This window comes from Salvia splendens, chromosome 21, assembly GCF_004379255.2.
Source record: "Salvia splendens isolate huo1 chromosome 21, SspV2, whole genome shotgun sequence".
In the NCBI taxonomy this organism is placed as follows: domain Eukaryota; kingdom Viridiplantae; phylum Streptophyta; class Magnoliopsida; order Lamiales; family Lamiaceae; genus Salvia; species Salvia splendens.
Window position 1 is genome coordinate 15,422,413 of NC_056052.1, and position 15,815 is coordinate 15,438,227.

Here is a 15,815-nt window from a genome sequence, read left to right on the forward strand (position 1 = left end):
AAATAATTGTCATTAATTATCTAGTGTGTTTAAATGTCATGCATTAAATAGATTTATCTGTTTATTTGGTGTTTATCCTTGTAAGTGGATTATCTGCTTTATCTGCTTGTGTGATAATTATGCAAAAACCATATAAAATATCTAAGCGATAATTACAACAAGTGCGTTGTACTCCCTCCGTCCCGCACTACTCGCACTTATTTCCTTTTTGGGCGTCCCAAGTTACTTGCACTCTTTCCATTTTTAGTAAAAAATTTCACCTACAGCCGTCATTTTTGACTTTCCTATACACTTATTCCTTAATCTCCGAGCCGAAAAGGAAATGAGCGAGTAGCCCGGGACGGAGGGAGTATATGGTCTCCATCAATTGGTCTGCAATTATGAAGCTTTTTTCTAATATTATCGCCACCTGCACTGTGGGGACAATAATCCTAAGAAATAGCGAGTTCATAAGGGGGACTTCTCAAATATAGATAGTATGAACTAGAATGTGGTTTCCAATATTATCGCCACCTGCACTGTGGGGACAATAATCATAAGAAACTGAGAGATTCAGAAGTTCACACAGAATTTATGAGATAGCTTGATCTTGTTAGCGGCACATGAGCATTGTTATGAGAGTGTGTTGTAGAAATGAGACTCTGTAATGCTAAATTCGATGGTCGTGCTTAGGCAACATTTGGCGGCCATGCCGTGCTGCGGTCTCTGGACTATTCGTCGGTGTTGTGACCAGTAAAATTGTAAGATTTTAATGCGTATTGACTTCCTCTGGAGGGTACGAAATTTTAATTTTACAGTTGCAAAATACGTAATTGTTTTGTGGTTATTTGCGATTATGTATTGAGCATAAGTATGTGATAATAAGTTTATTTGCCAAATCTTCATTATGTCATTCATATTTTGTCTGCAATCTTAATGGAATAAACTCGAATGCCAAAATTATGTAGACTGGAAATGCAAATGGATGAGATTCTCATCGCTAAAACTGAGAGTTTAAACTCAATAATTCATGTCGTCCATTTCCTCGACATAATTCCACGAAGATTGTTCGAGAATGCTTTTTGCATGAACTTGACAAGTTCTTTAAGGAATAAGGTCAAGCTATTTTCTTTTAAGTAGCACGACAAGTCTTGGTTAGTGACGGTGAAAGATGGATATCAATAGAATCTGTCAAGATGATTCGATTGGAATATCCTAAAGGGACAGAATATTTTGAGGAATCTTTTGATCACTCAAATAGTTTCTAACTCAAGTCATCGCCTGGAGTAATAAGAAATGACTAAAAGAAGGTTTAACCGAAAAGTAGAAAACCTTCAGAATATTAGTCGTTATATTACTATTAGAGGAAAGTAACATGATTGATGACAAATTCATCAAGGCTGCAGTTTTCCTAAGTCCTAGTTCATTTGAACAAAAGACTAGATGTGGAAATGGAAGAGTCTGATTAGTCATCAAAGTTTGTTTAAAGCGAGTGAAGATGCTTTGTAAGTTGGATTGACCTCTTTTAAAGAAGGACAATGACTTACATGACAATGCAACTTCTAAGTAAGAGATCTTGATCCAGTTAGGCTTTTGTTGCAGTGGGAGCTTATAATGCTCAATTATTATTTTATGGTTGATGATTAAGGCATCATAGTATTGAAACAATATAAGTGCAACAAGATTGAGTATGAAATAACACATCAACTTCTTAAACAATGAATGATAAAGTATTTATGGCTCTTAGTCTTAAGGCCAAGAAAATACTTAGCTATTGTTCAAACTGATCTAGACTATCAAGATTTTGACAATTTGTTTGTTAAACAGCTTGAAAGTCGAGAATGCCTATTCGATGCACTATGAGTTAGAATCATTTGATTCAGAATAATTATAGAAGTGCAATGTAGAAAGACTAGCAAGTCTCAATGGTTTACACCAATAAGAAGACGAGCAAAGCTTTATGATCAGTAGTGGGAGTCTAATATCCATTAACGAATCCAAGCATTCTTTCAAAGAATGGGATAGTTATGTAAGAAGGAATCGAAGTCTTTCTAAGACAAGTTTGATCAAGTGATGAGTTGTACTCATGAAAATCTTATCATTGATGGGATAAACGTTAGATATAACGAGATACACCTTAAAGAAACTACCATCATCAGTACCTTCTACAAAACACGAGTTGTGGACTAGAGTGACTCTAGTCTAGCACATCTCAAGGTGTAATGTTGTTCCAATGCATGTTGGAAAGGTATCCAAGTAATTGGAGTTGAGTACTGAGGTATGTTTTAAGGTTGTCTCAAATGATGTAAAATTATAAGTTCTGTAATCTTCAAAGATATAATTCTTGTATGAAGATCAAGAATGGAACTAAAAGCCTAACAACGTGATAACTCTCAGGACATAGAGAGATATCGAATTTTTCATATTACCAAAGAGTCATACCATTAGAAACTTTTGCACTAATAAAATCAACTTCAACACCTAAGATTGTTAGAACCATGTCGTAGTGGGAGCGTTCCCAGGAACATGACAAGTTCATGGGTCTAAGAGTGTCGAAAGACTCGGTCTTAGATTAACTTGAACATAATCCCTTTAACTACAATGTATAATTGGTTCATTTGGATATTCATCCTTGGAAAGGTGATAGATTCCAAACTACAATCTTAGATAGACAACATGTTTTACAAGACTTGCAATACTGCCTACAGGCTGTGTCAGTCAGTGGGAGCTAGTACATTTGCAAGTGTAAATGTGGATCTCAAATGGCTAGACAATGACAATGGGCTATGCCCAAAGAGAAATATCATCTTCTCGCTGTCGTTGTGCCAAGATTTGTTCGATCCTATTGTCTATCAACACTTACATAATTAGAATGTATGTATCATGATTGTCAAGACAGCTTTCTATTAATAGAAGTCTTGAAGAAATCATCTACATGGAACATCCTAATAGGTATGTAATAGAGGGCAAGAAACACATGATTAGAAGCTTATGAAGACCGTTGTGGTCTTAGGCAAGCATCTAATCAGAGATAAGTGTTTTGTCGAGATTGTCAAATGTTTGGAATTTGACATGTGCTCTTTAAGTGTGTAGTAAGCACAAGGAAGTTGAAAGTGCATTAAATATGGTATTATTGGTACTCTACGTGATGAAATCTACAAAAGTTGCAAACAACTAAGATTGGCATCTAGCGTAGGAAACTGGTTGTCTACCCAGTTTAAGATAAAGGATTATAGAGAAACTAATTACATTCTAAGCATCTAAAGTCTTTAAGATTGCTAGAAAGAATGTTGAGATTCTCTTAGGAATCCTATATCTACACATAGCTTGGAACATTTTAGCATTAGAATTTCCATGCAAAGGTTTCTACCTTTCAAGATGGAATTGTCTTGTCTCTAGTCAAGTGTCGTTTGACGCTTAGTGAGAACAAGAATTATGAGACTAGTTCTGCAGATAGATGTCTCATGTATGCTATGATGTGTACTAAGTTTGATATTAGTTGTGCTTTTGCATAGCAAGTATATATCATATTAACCATGGCAAAGGACTTTGATTGAGGTAATGAATATACCATAGTACTTGAGAAAGACTACTCGCTATATTCTAGTTTACCAGTCATTCATGTAATGTCCTTAGGGTTACACTGACTAAGTCTTATGACTAATCAGCGATCGAGTAAGTCATCCTCAGTTTATGTGTTTACATTAGGAGTATACTCCTAGTAGCTTTGATCGTAAGTTTGAGTATACCTATGAGTATTTTTACTCTAGCAAAGGCTAACTCAAGAGGAACACGAAATCATAAGCTAAACAATCACATAGAGAGATGAAATTAATTAAAGATCAAGTACGCAGCAAAGACATAGTGACGCAAAAGATATTATCAGAGAACAACCAAGCAGATTTTTCACAGAAAAATGCCTTTGTGCAACATGTTTCAAACATGATGTGAAATGAATGGTAGTTCGATATATCTAGCTCCAATACCTGCTTTGTGTATAAGTGGGAGAGTTTTTGGCAGTGGGTATACTCGAAAGCATGTTTTGAGTATAAGTGGGAGATTGTTAGGTTTAGTATACTGAAAAGCATGTTTCGAGTAAATTCGCACGAATAGGAATCTTGCTTGTATACGGAAAAACTCTACAATCCACTTTTAACCCGATTCAGTATTATTCGAGCAGTTTGCACGAATATAATCAGTATATTATTACATTGTGTTTACTTGTGCGCTTATAAGATGTTTTATAAACATTTAAATGCATAAGAAGTAAACAAAGCCTAAGTCTTTTGCTTAGTAGACTGGTCGTGGGCTGCGCTCACTTTAAGGTACTACAGTCGGTTCTAAGCAATGTTTTGCAAAAGAAAAAGAAGAATTTCACAACCTAGATAGGCTTTGGTTACCTATTGTGAGAGGTTGCAATGTCAGTCCGATTATTTCTAAGGCTTATTGAAATAAGATGACGTTGGTGTGGTATAGCACTGAATGGATCTAACAGCAAGACGTGTCTTTATGCTATCTACTGAAAGACGAGGTCTTGATAAATATCTATTTCTTAATCAATGTACGTTAGCATTAAGCAAACGATATTGAGTATCTACTACTTTGACTTACCAAAGGTACGGGTTTTTCGTCACCCAACGATCCATGAATATTGGGTAGTGGTGATCATTATCTAGCGGTGCTAGGATTGCTATTATGTTGAATCGTGCGCGAGGTGAGTCTCGTTTGATAATGTCCTCAAGAGGAGCTTGAACAAGGTTTTATTATTCGAAAACTGGCCAATTGGAATTTAATTATTCCATGAATAATAAATAAGGGTTTCTTGCTAAGTCCACTCTTGGAATTAATAAGATGTTAATTAATTAAGTCCATAGCAGACTTTAATTAATTAATGGACATTTCTATCTTAAGCGTGAGAAATAAAAAATAATAAACAAAATGGAAACCCGGATTACTTGTAATTTCGGATTTGGATGGGGAGGTCAATATTACGTCTGTAGTGGCTGCTCGTAATATTCCAATATAAGCTTGTATTAAATTTTGGGTTCAATTTAATTACTAAAAAGCTAATTGGGGGAGCCCATATCCAAAACCTTCCATAGATCCCTGACTGGGCCCAATATGAACTTAATATAAATAGGAGAATAAAAGAGACAGAATCATTATTCAAAATATGAGAAAGTTTCGTCCCTCTCTAATTGGAGAGGGGGGATGAAAATTTCAGGAATTTCTCCTCCGTGAGATTTTCAGCTCCTCCTCCGTGAGAAAGTTCTGTCTTCTTTATTCGAGTCCTAGTATTTCGATAAGATCAGCCCACCCTGATATCGGAATACAGTTCGGGACACTAGTCAGAAGATCCATGGTCTAGTATTGAAGATTGATGATGTGGCGAATTTTTGATGGGAATAAATGCAAGTAATAAATGATCACAACACGGAAAATTACGTGGTTCGATTTACTGAGGTAAATCTACGTCCACGGGAAGAAGAGAGGGCAAATTTGTATTGCTTGGTCTCGCTTACAGATTACAATACTGATTTGCTATAAGATTCAGGATCTAGAGAGCTTAACCCTCGTCTATCTGATCCATGTTCTATTTATACATTGAACTAAGATCGTGGTTTGCAGCACCACTCACTAGATCGTGGATGGTTGATAACTGCTTAACACCACTAAATAGATAGTGGGTGTAATGGAGGTCGTGGAGATCCTGCATGGGTCCACTATCTCCTTGTTCGGTCGAACACTGAGACCGAACTGCTGAACTTTGCCGATTAGCTTTTGCCGATCTGAGAGTAGAGCTTGATTGGTTCTTTTGCCGATCTGAGAGTAGAGCTTGATTGGTTGGCTTTTACCGAGCTGTAGGCTGCGACCGAACTCTTTGGTTGTGCCGAACCGAACTCTTTGGTCATGCCGAACTGATACTCTTTCTTGGGTTTTGGGCTGATGGGCCGTCACTGTTATTGGGCTCGCAACTAGGGTTTAGTTGTTTAGTTCGTACCCCATCACCACCCCCCCCGAAAAGCGAAGTGAATCACTTCGGCATTTTGGATAAATGTAAGGGGGAGGCTGACGTCAGGGGACGTGCCATGCGCGTGTCTGCATTAAATGTGACAGTAAATCCGGCCGTTGAATCCAGAAAAAGTGGGATTTGAAACGGCGCGACGGATTTGAAATGCCTTTGCGAATCCGATAAATATTTCCTTTCTTCATCATTGGAAACACTTTTGCGATTATTTCTTCTGTATTCTCTCCCTTTTTCGAAAAATTTTCTTCCGCTTCTTCAAGACTTTCTTCAGACTTTCGACCATTAGAGAGTAAGAATCATGTCTTCTTCTTCTGAATCTGTTTCTGAATCAGGTAGCGGTAGGAAGGGGGGTAAGGGGTCTTCTGGCCGGAAGAAGTCCGGGGAGAAGACGGTAGAATATTTTCTGAGCATTTTGAGTAAGGATACTGTGATATCCTTACACGGAAAATATTTTCTACCTGGGGGTTTAGTGGTAATTCCCTACGACCTTCATAGGGCTGATTCGCCGCCGGAGGGTTACGCCACCGTTTACGAAGCCTGCTTGGAATGCGGGCTTCGTTTCCCTCTTCCCCCTGCCTTTGTAGAGCTTCTTGATTTTTTTCAACTCCCTTTAGGTCAAGTGACTCCGAATTCTTGGAGGCACTTATCGGCCTTTGCTGCCGAACTGCGTAGATTAGGAAAGGATCTGTCTCTGAGGGCAATCCTTAATTTCTTTCAGTTTAAGAGGAAGGGATCCTGGTTTTACTTGATCCCTTTACAGCCCTTTAGAGCCTTTTGTAAAACCAAATGGCCGAAATGGCAAAATCGTTTCTTTTTTTACAATAGGACAGCGGCTCCGGGCTTTCCCTGGAGAGGGCCGAAGTCCGTAATTCCTCATCCTCGGTTAGAACCGTTGAACGAGCTCGAGGGCGAGCTCAATAAGATTCCTATGATTAGGAAACAGTACTCGGAATCTGAGCTCGTCAAGGGTGACTTCGTGTTCGATATCTCGTCTTCGGACGAAGAGACTGAGGGTGAGGATTTCTTTTTTATGCTTTACTACTTTAACGACGAAGACTAACCTTGTTTTCTTGCTTTTTGGCAGTGAACATGCTAAACAAGCTCGGTCGCAAATCCTCCGAATCTAATGAGCCGGAGAGACAGAAAGCCACCGGTTCGGCGTCTGATGCCGAGAAGAATCCGAAAAGGCAGAAGACCTCTTCTTCGGATCCAAAAAAGCCGGAGTCGACTTCGGCAAAGGGGAAGGGGAAGATTCAGAAACCCCCAAGAGCGCCGGAGAAAGACATTGTCTTGGCGGCCCCTTCGGAACATGTCTGTGAGCCTTTTGCATGGCCAACGGACTTTGTAGAGGTGAATTCTCTTCTTGATTTTCTGGCCTTGCTTTTTTCCTATATTTTTTGTGGCCCCTCTGTTGACTTTTTCCTTTTTCCATTTTCAGAGGAACAATATGCTCTCCAAGCTCGTCGCCGTTGAACTCTCCAAAGCGTCCAACGATTATGCTGAGATGCAGAGGAAGTTGAATGCTGCTCGTCACCAGGCCGAACAGGCTCGGGCAGACTTTGAGAAGGCAAGGGCCGCTAGGATCTCGGCTCAGGATGAAGCTCAGCGTGCCAAAAACCAGCTCATCATCCAGAGAGAGCAATCTAAACAGAGGGAGGCTGCCGCCGTGGTTGCTCAGGGGGAGGCTCTCCGTGTTTTCGCGGAGAAACTCTTTTTGAGCAATCAATTTTCGGCCTTTATCGGTGATCTGCTGAAATTGATGACCGATAACGCTGAGCAGGGACCCGAAGTCGTCCTGCCGCTGTATGGCCGAGAGATTTCAGCTCGTCTCCAGAGTCTGCCGCTCCTTGAGGAGCTTGCTTCTTCCTCGGTCCTGCTCTCTGCTGAAAGAGTCCGTAACTGCCGCGCTGACCGGGACGAGAACATGGAGGCCATCTTTGCCTCCTTGGGACCTGTTTCACCCGCTTCAATCTTTAACGAAGAGGGTGGGCAGGAAAACGAGGCCGGCAAGGAGACCGAGCAGACGGATCAGCAGGCCGGCGACGGGCATGCCGAGCAGGAGGTGCAGCAGATCGGCGATGGGGGCACCGAGCAGGCTGGAGGGAGTAGGGAGGCCGAGGCTGAAGCCGAAGTAGGCAAGGAGAAGGAGGCTGAAACCCACAGAGGAGCCGGAGACGAAACTGGCGGAGTATGATTTCGTCTCCCTTCTCTTAGTTTAGTTTCTTTCTCTCCTTGTAAAATGGCCTTGAAGCCCTCCTTGTGTAAAAAATTTTTCTTGTGAATGAAGAAATTCTTCTTTCTACACTCGTGTCTTCTTTATAGCTTTTCGTAATCTCTTTTACTCCTGTTGTGGTTTACTGCCTGCTCGGTAAACTGAAATGCCGAACTGACATAGCTGCTTTGTATTCTTAACTCTAAGGAGCTAGAGGTACTTCACTGGAAGCGGCTATACTCTTCGGCTTTAAACGAAGCTGAGAAAAAAGCCATAGATGACCAGGTGAAGTATGACGAACTCTTGGCTCGGTTAGTGGAGCTGGAGTCCAACAATAAGGACTTAAAGTCCATAAAGAAAGATCTGGAGGCCGAGCTAAACACTGTCATCGCTGAGAGGACTGCATATGAGGATTTCATCTGCGGGCGCGGGGGAATGACCATATCTGAAGTTCAGAATCAAGTTGATGAACTGTGGGAGGAGCTTCATGTACTCCGGAAGAACAATGCGCTGGAGAGCTCGGCTTGCCAACAAGTTGTGAAGTCATTGCGGCGCTTGGCTTCTCGGTACGACATCATTCTTTCCCGGCGTCCCTCAATCGAGAGATTCCTTAGGCGTTTCCCGCCAACAGATGCTCACACTCCAACTCAAACCTCTAATCCACTTGCTCAAGATTCTACTCCAAACCAACAACGGACTCAGGATGAACCGGAAACGTCAAGACGAGAACGTACTCCAAGTCAGCAACGGACTCCGGAGCAACCGGAAATGTCAAGACGAGAACGCCCTGAAGTTCGTAGAGGAGTTGTGATTATGAGTGAGCAAGATCAGCGGATGCTTCGTGAAGAGACTCTTCGCCGCCGAGGTGCTAGAACTTCCCGGACTCAGGGAAGGGGCGGTAGGTCGATCAGAGCATCTCGTCGACCTACTTATTCTTCAACTGTTCGGAACACCCGAACTCAGCATCATGAGGATTTTTTGGATAGGTGGCTCAACTTTAGCAACCGTGGACAGTAGAATAGTCCTTTGTAATGGTGTAACGCCTTCTCGTAGGGCAGCGAAATTGTATGCCGAACAAGACTTAATAAATGAAATTTTTTCATTTCGCTTCTATCACTGCGTATTTACAGTTCAGCGATTTTTTATTTCATTTATTGTACTCGTCCGCGGTCTTATGAAGAAAACTCTTCTTTGGCCGGACTCGTCCTCAGTCTTATGAAGAAAACTCTTCTTTGACCGGACTTAGTTTGTGTCCTTATTTGGCGAGTTTTATCGCTTGGATTAGACTTTCCCTTTGTGTCCTAATTTGGCGAGTTTTATCGCTTGGATTGGACTTTCCCTGGTTGACCGAAGTGGTTTTCGGCTTATTGCAGTCCGTTTCAGACGAACTGCTTGTTTCTTAAGCTGAATTGTGGTCTTGTATCTTCCTTAGAAGCTTGGACTCACAATTGTCTTTAATACATGATCTAAAAAGGGGATCAGCCTTTAAAGATCAATATACCTCAGTAATATTTATAAGAGACAAAACGCACATAGAGACTAAACGCACATAAAGACAAATAAAAAAGACGAAAAAGATTTTAAACTTTTATAAAACGACCAGCATAAAGGACAAATAGAAACATGAAAGCACATATCCCTAGGACCAAACTAGATACAAGACTGACCGGACCTTGTCTATTACAAATGGAACTTCTTGAGGTTGGAAATATGCCATGTTCGGGGTACTTGTTCTCCTGACATGTGAGTCAATTTATAAGACCCTTTTCCCAGGACTTCTGACACCCGATACGGACCTTCCCATGTGGGTTCAAGTTTGCCCAGCTTTTCTGCTCGGCTTACTTCATTGTTTCTCAATACGAGATCTCCCACTTGAAACTGCAGTTTTTTCACCCTTTGGTTATAATACCGGGTTACTTGCTCCTTGTACTTGGCTGCTTTTATGCAGGCCAGTTCTCTTCTTTCTTCGGCAAGATCTAGTTCGGCTCTCAGTCCGTCATCATTCAGTTCTGTTGAGAAATTGAGTGTTCGGGGGCTGGGTATGCCGATCTCAACCGGAATTACGGCTTCAGTGCCGTACACTAGACTGTACGGAGTTTCACCGTTGGAGGTTTTTGGTGTAGTTCGGTAAGACCATAGGACTTGAGGAAGATTTTCTACCCATTGTCCTTTGGCTTGTTCTAACCGAGCTTTTAATCCTTTCACCAAAATACGGTTTGTTACTTCCGTTTGTCCGTTTGCTTGTGGGTGAGAGACCGAAGTGAACCGCTGTTGAATATTCAACTCTTGGCACCAATTCTTGAATGTCTTGTCGGTGAACTGAGTCCCATTATCCGAAATGAGGATATGGGGTATGCCAAATCGGCAAACTATGTTCTTCCAAACAAAATCCAATGCCTTCGAGCTCGTTATCGTAGCTAATGGTTCAGCCTCCACCCACTTTGTGAAGTAGTCCACGGCAACGATCAAGAATTTCATTTGCCGAAGAGCTTGTGGTAGTGGTCCTACTATGTCTATGCCCCATTGCATAAAAGGCCAAGGGCTTTGCATAACACGTAGATCGGTCTGCGGCATCCTTGGGATATTTGCATGGATTTGGCACTTCGTACATTTCTTAACGAGCTGTACTGCTTCTTGTACCAAAGTTGGCCAATAATATCCCCATCTCAGAACTTTTTTAGCTAAAGCTCTAGCTCCGATGTGGCTGCCGCACGATCCTTCATGAACTTCTCTAAGGATGTAGTCCGTCTCTTCTGGTCCTACACATCGCAATAACGGTTGAAGGTAGGACTTTCTATATAGGACTCCTCCATGAAGTTCATACCGAAGTGCTCGGCATGTGATTTTCCGAGCTTCTCTCTTATCCTCGGGCAGTTGTCCTTGATCTAGATACTTTGATATTGGCGTCATCCAGTTCGGCGAGCTGGTTACTGAAAGTACCTCAGCATCATCAATGCTTCTGTGCGGTAATTCCTCCACTTTTGAGCTCGGATATGAGGCCAACTTGCTTAAAGTATCTGCTCGGCCATTTTCCGCTCTGGGAATGCGGATTATCCGAAAATAAGAGAAACTTCGGCTAATGCTTTGCGCTTTGTCCAAGTATTTTTTCATCCTTTCATCTCGGGCTTCACTTGTACCCAACATGTGATTCACTATGACTTGTGAATCACAATGGATTTTGAGAGAGTTGATAAATAGACTTTGCGCTAACCGAAGTCCGGCAAGAAGGGCTTCGTATTCGGCTTCGTTATTAGTGGTTGGGAATAAGAACCGAAGTGAATAAGTTACCTCGTGTCCGTCGGGAGCGATAAGTAGAATACCAGCTCCACTTCCCGTCTTATTCGAAGCTCCATCTACGAATCCAATCCAACAGTCCGGCGGCTCTACTTCGGGTTCCTGGGGCTGTGTTGGTTCATCATTGGTAGGGCTTTTCGGTTCGGCAATAATAGGGATTGCTTGATCGAACTTTGCCTCTACCAGAAAATCTGCCAAGGCTTGTCCCTTGATGGCTTTCCGAGGTAGATATTCTATTGAATGTTCTCCCAACTCTATGGCCCACTTGGAAATTCTGCCTGATGCTTCAGGCTTAGTCAAAACTTGCCGAAGTGGAAGATCGGTTAAGACGCATACCTTGTGAGCATAGAAATATGGCCGCAGTCTCCTTGCTGCATTTACTAATGCCAGAGCAATTTTTTCCAGAGGTTGATACCTTGTTTCGGGACCTCTTAATGCTCGGCTTGTAAAGTAGATAGGACGCTGCTTTAGGCCTTCTTCTCGTACAAGTACCGCGCTAATGGTTTGATCTGATGCCGCTAAATATAAGAATATCACTTCGGCATCTGTTGGAGCAGAGAGAATAGGGAGTTCGGCTAAATAACTTTTGAGTTCGTCAAAAGCCTTTTTCTGTTCGGCTCCCCACTCAAACTTTGGTGCCTTCTTCAAAACATTGAAGAACGACAGTTGCTTTTCGGCTGCTTGGGAAAGGAATCTATTCAGTGCGGCTAGACATCCAGTTAGCCTTTGCACATCATGTATGGACTTCGGCATTGCCATGTTCTGAACAACTTGAACCTTTAGGGGATTTGCCTTGAGTCCGTCCTTTGAAACCCAACAACCCAGAAACTTTCCCGAATCTACCAAAAAGGTACATTTTTGGGGATTGAGTTTGAGGTTGGCTTTTTTGAGCACGTCGAGAGTTGATTTGAGATTGTCTTCGTAATCCGAAGTGCTTCTACTTTTAACAACTATGTCGTCAACATAGACTTCAACCTCTTTTCCGATCAGGTGCCGAAATAGCTTGTCTACCATCCTTTGATATGTGGCTCCGGCATTCTTTAAACCGAATGGCATCTTTTTATAAGCAAAAATGCCGAAGTCAGTAATGAAAGCCGTTTTTGAAGCATCATTCTCATCCATTAAAACTTGGTGGTATCCTTTATACAAATCAAGAAAACAGAAAATTTCGAAGCCTATCAAAGCTTCTACTTTTTTATCTATGTTCGGAAGGGGGTAGCAATCTTTAGGACAGTGCTTATTTAGATCGGTAAAATCTATGCACATCCGCCATCCTCCTTCTTTTTTCTTGATCATCACAGGATTGGCCACCCAAGAAGGATATTTTACTTCGAATAATACATCCGCTTTCAGTAATTGGCGGACTTCGTCATGGATGACTTGATTTCTTTCTGCCGCAAAGAGTCTTTGCTTCTGTTTTATAGGCCGGACTGAAGGATCAATATTTAACCGATGTGTAATTACCTCGGAAGACACTCCGGTCATGTCCAACGGAGACCACGCAAAGACATCTTTGTACTCTTTGAGGAGCTGGATGGTCTTTTCCCGGAGCAGAGGTGTTCCCGCGAAACCGATCTTGACCGTTCTGGATGGATCATCTTCGTATAACTGAACTGTCATCGAGTTCGGCTCCGGTGTGACTTCGGTCATTTCGCCTGCCCCTGACTCCGGCTGCTGTGATTGCTATGCTTGATGGTGCCGATCTGATTGCTCGGCACTTTTAAGCGCAATCTGCAAACATTCTTTTGCTCTCTTTTGATCACCTCGGATGACTGCAATCCCTCATTTAGTGGGGATCTTGATTGTGAGGTGATAAGTAGAGCAAATGGCCCGAACTGTGTTGAGCCAGTCTCTTCCCAGGATGATGTTATACGGGGACCGAGCTTTTACCACAAAAAACTCGATCATCGTACTGGAGCTAGTAGGCGCTCTTCCCACCGTAATCGGAAGGCTGATAGTACCTTCAGGGCGGGTGTCTTCCTGGGCGAAACTTTTCAGAGGAAGTGGGGCCGGACTGAGCCGAGCTGGATCCACTTCCAGTTTATCAAAACATTCTTTAAAAAGAATGCTAACCGACGCTCCTGTATCCACAAACACTCTGTGGATCAGTTTGTTTGCCACTCCGGCTTGAATGACAATCGCGTCTTGATGAGGAGAAATGGCCGGGACGGGATCTGCATCTGAAAACGTGATTACTTCCTCCTTCTTCAGCCTTTTATGCATAGGCTCCTCTCGATTGACGCCTCTGCGTTCTGCTTTTAGAGACGACTTAGTCTTCCCGGCTGGGAGAGCGTCAATAGTCTGGATTACTCCGTCATATTGCGGCTCGTCATCGTCTTCGGGATCCTGTTGCCTTTTAGGATCCTGAGGAGCGCAGTTCGCACCTCTCTGTTTCTTATTCTTCTTCGGCAGCTTGCTTTGGTATTTTTTTAACGTCCCTGCTTTCACAAGAACATCAATACCTGCTGCCAAATTTCGGCACTCCTCGGTATCGTGACCGTGGTCTTGATGGTAGGAGCAGTACGTATCCTGACTTCGGCGCGTGGCTGATTTCGTCATCCGCTTTGGTTTTTCGAACATATCAGAATGCAGTTCGAAAATTTCCTCTCTCGACTTGTTCAATGGTACGAACTGAGCGGGCGGTTTCTCAAGATCGAGACGTGGTCCCAATCTGCCTTGTACCGGTGCCCTTTGAATTCTTTCAAAAGGAGTTCGGCGAGGAAGCCCCTGATCGCTATGATCGGGCTTCTTTTTGTCTCCTCTGGATGAGCTGTCTAAAGACCGTTTTCGACGGTCTGCCTCATCGGCACGAGAAAACTGGTCCGCAATGTCCCACATCTCTTGAGCTGTTTGCGGACTGCACTCAACGAGCTTTCTGTAGAGAGCTCCGGGCAGAATTCCATTTTGGAATGCCGAAATGACAAGTAGATCATTGAGATCATCTACTTGTAGGCATTCCTTGTGGAATCTCGTCATGAAGTCGCTAATTTTTTCATCGCGACCTTGACGTATAGAAAGCAGCTGAGCCGAAGTGATTCGGGCTTCCGCTTTCTGGAAGAATCTCCTGTGAAAAGCATCCATTAGATCTCTGTAAGATCTAATGCTCCCTTGAGGGAGGCTATCGAACCACCTTCTTGCGTTCCCGATGAGCAGCTCGGGAAACAGCTTACACATATGAACCTCATTGAGACCTTGGTTCGCCATATTATACTGATAGCGTCCCAGGAAATCATGAGGATCCACTAACCCGTCATAAGTCACTGACGGAGTTCGGTAATTCTGTGGCAACGGAGTTCTGGTGATATCATCCGAAAATGGAGTCTTCAGCGCTCCATACATAGCGAATCCGACATCTCTCCGGTATGGTGGAGATGGAGTTCTCCTGTGATTTCGGTAACAAGGAGGAGAAGGAACATATCGGTGGTGAGGATTCTTTCTCCTGGAAGGTGCGACACTACTGCGGTAGTGGCTTTCATGTCTGGAGGGGGAGGGAGAATCCGCTGTTTTCTTCTCCGGCTTCTGGCTCTTTTGCAGGAATGTTAGGAACTCATCCTGCTTCTCAGCCAAGAACGACTTGACAGCCTCATTCAAAGCGAGCTGCTGGGGAGGCTCGGTGCGATGACTTTTTGAGTGGTTTGTTCCTTCACCGTGAGAACTGGAGGCAGATTTCTCCCGAGGCTGTTTTCCAGACCTATGGGCTGGACTAGCTTCCTCACCTTCATCACGGACGGAAGTATGGGTATTATGTGATCTGGTACGCATTTTTTTTTGGTAGAAAAGGATCAAAAACTCGCTTTTATCACAGTTTTGGTTCTCTGTTTCCCACAAACGGCGCCAGTGATGATGTGGCGAATTTTTGATGGGAATAAATGCAAGTAATAAATGATCACAACACGGAAAATTACGTGGTTCGATTTACTGAGGTAAATCTACGTCCACGGGAAGAAGAGAGGGCAAATTTGTATTGCTTGGTCTCGCTTACAGATTACAATACTGATTTGCTATAAGATTCAGGATCTAGAGAGCTTAACCCTCGTCTATCTGATCCATGTTCTATTTATACATTGAACTAAGATCGTGGTTTGCAGCACCACTCACTAGATCGTGGATGGTTGATAACTGCTTAACACCACTAAATAGATCGTGGGTGTAATGGAGGTCGTGGAGATCCTGCATGGGTCCACTATCTCCTTGTTCGGTCGAACACTGAGACCGAACTGCTGAACTTTGCCGATTAGCTTTTGCCGATCTGAGAGTAGAGCTTGATTGGTTCTTTTGCCGATCTGAGAGTAGAGCTTGATT